The 2,705-nt window shown below is 34.9% G+C and overlaps 1 protein-coding gene across 9 annotated transcripts in view; it reads left to right on the top strand.

Annotated features, from left to right (window-relative positions):
- DIAPH2 (diaphanous related formin 2) overlaps nucleotides 1-2,705 on the top strand; it is a 914,924-nt gene that overhangs the window by 564,939 nt on the left and 347,280 nt on the right. The window lies entirely within an intron of this gene.

Below are 2,705 nucleotides of genomic sequence, written 5' to 3'. Positions count from 1 at the left end.
TTTTTTTGTCTGAGATTTTGTGTGCGTGTGCATAGATTTTCTGAGGGCATGTGTACATTTTCAAGGACAATAAGAGGATAACTAATATCACTAGGCTGAAAGGATTGTGAAGGATAAATGGATACATGGATGGATGGATAGATGAATTGATCAGTAGATGATATATTTAAATAAATTATAGTAGATGTCTATATAGCATTAAGCATTGCTTGCTAAATAAACATTTTTGAAACTTCTAATTTATAGCAGTATATTCATATACATCATAAAAATATATAAAAGGAGAACTTGAGAAATAGCATTTAGCTTGAATTGTTTAATGTTAAATCTGGTGTCTAAAGATAAACTACATTAGAGCTGATTTTTTATAATTTTCTATTTTAGTTTTCAGAAGTTAAAGCTATATTCCCCTCCTCTGGGTTTAAATAAATATCTTGAACTGCAGATTGATTCACCATTTTATATCTCTAGAGGGAATAAATACTGTAAATTCTTTATCTGATAATAAGTAAATTCCTTCAACAACTATTTGGCAGTCACCTTGTTTCAAGGTTAAATCTGTTGCCTTTTTCTTCTCTGATGCTTTCTTTTCTGCCCAACTTGGAAGTTACAGTGCTGAACTCAAATTACTTAAGAATGGCAATTTAGATTTATGTAAAAAAAAGTTTTAACTCTCAAGTGTTTTCGATCATTAATTAATACTGTGTTTTGTATGGTCCTTTAGTGATTCTGAGTACCTTCATGAATACAGATATTGGCAACATAAGTTTGTGAGTGATTGGAGGCAGGGAATCCGCAAAAATAACCTTGGGTGCATTAGTGGCCATACTGGGATACTTAATGTGAAGGTTTCACTTTATTGCTGATTATATTTTTTAAAAAATATGTTATATTGTTCTGTTCCTGGAGACACCACCTTTTTTTTCACCTTTTGATTTTGGTTCTTGCCTCATATATTTGAATTTAATTCCTGATCCCCTTTTTCTTTTGAACATTTTATTCTACAGTTGGCTTATAGCCACACAACAGCTTGCAACATTGCGTCTTTGTTGCTCATTTAGAAAAAGAAAAGTAATTTCAAACCCTCATGAACTTGGCCTGGACTCCTTATTTTATTTCTCTCTTTATGCAGGTAATTAAGCACTTTAAAATGAAAATCCAGAGCCTTCTGTATCTGTATTTTACAGATGAATGGTTATTCTGTTATTCTTTATTTAAGTGGCACTAAAGTGTGACTGTTTGTCCACAAGGGGATTGAAAACTGTATTAAAATGTATGGGGCTGTTACTTTGCATATCATATTTTTTAAAGAAACAAAATAAAATACACAGCAATTTATTTCAGAGAAAAAATTAGAATATTGAGTTGAGTTGGTTAAAAACTATGAATTAATGGATTATAATGATAAAACTGTGGCTCAAATTATTCTTCCTTTGAAAGACTTATTGGTCACCCATTGAGAGTTCCTGTCTTCTAGAAAGAGACAAACAAAATGCATAATCAGTATATGTATATATATATGAGTTCTGATGCCTAATATATATATTTTTTACCCTTCTGGCAATTCTAAAAGAGATGGATATTTTATTGTGGGATACTTGATCCTGTTAATAGAACCATGATTCCATTTCTAATATAGGACCCTTTGTACTAGATGATCTTACCAATGTTTCCATCCAGTGCCAATAAATTATTTTGCTTCAAGTCACTGGCCCTTTAAATTGAATAACTAGGGGCACAAGTATGGGAGTAGTTTCCATGGAAAGTAACTTTAGCCACTTAAACAGTAATCTCTCTTTGAGGACTGAGTTCACAAGCTGAAAAGCACTCATATGCCTCTGGACTTCAGAACAGCAACAGTGCTGTAGTTAGCAGCAATGGCATGACGGCCTCAGAGCAACTGAATATGCGGGTTGAATCTTCAAATCTCCAAGTCAGGCTAAGTCCTGGAGCACCCTACATTTACCCTCACTCTTTCCCAATTTTGATCGAACACTTACAATATACTAGACGTTGCCAGGCATGAAAATTGAAAAGTATACAAGATGATAGAAAACTTGACCTCAGGCTGCTGACAGTCTGGCATTTACGTGTTCTCTGTCTTGCTGTCCCCATGGCAGAGATTATGTATGGTTTGTTAATTATGCCCGCCACAATGCTTACAACCTAGCCCAGTGTAGGCAGTCAGTAAATGTATGTTGAATCACACAATATTATAGCTAGAGACATGAAGATTATCTAGTCCAAGTCCCTATTTTACTTAGTACTTCAAAACAATATTGTCAAACAGTGGTAGGCTGTGCTTACAGTTGTAAAAATTTTCTTCATATAAATCTCACAGATGTGAGTAACATTGAATCACCTTTATGGAGCATGCTGTAAAGGATAATCAGTTTTCGGAGAGAGGACCCACAACTTTTAAAGTAAATGTCAGAAAAAATAGACCAAAAAAGAAAAAAGAAAACCTCTCTTTTGAATGGAGTTCCAAGGGGACAATGGCTTTAGAAGAAACTCATCACCTCTTCCTTTCTCTACCCAAAATTGATTGCTTGTTCTGACTCAGAAAAAGTTAGATGGGGCCGGGCGCAGTGGCTCACGCCAGTAATCCCAGCACTTTGGGAGGCCGAGGCGGGTGGATCACGAGGTCAAGAGATCAAGACCATCCTGACCAACATGGTGAAACCCCATCTCTACTAAAAATACAA

This window comes from Cebus imitator, unplaced genomic scaffold (genome assembly GCF_001604975.1).
Source record: "Cebus imitator isolate Cc_AM_T3 unplaced genomic scaffold, Cebus_imitator-1.0 Scaffold210, whole genome shotgun sequence".
Lineage (NCBI taxonomy): Eukaryota > Metazoa > Chordata > Mammalia > Primates > Cebidae > Cebus > Cebus imitator.
Note: the sequence above shows the minus strand (reverse complement) of the source record. Positions and strands in the feature narration are given on the sequence as shown.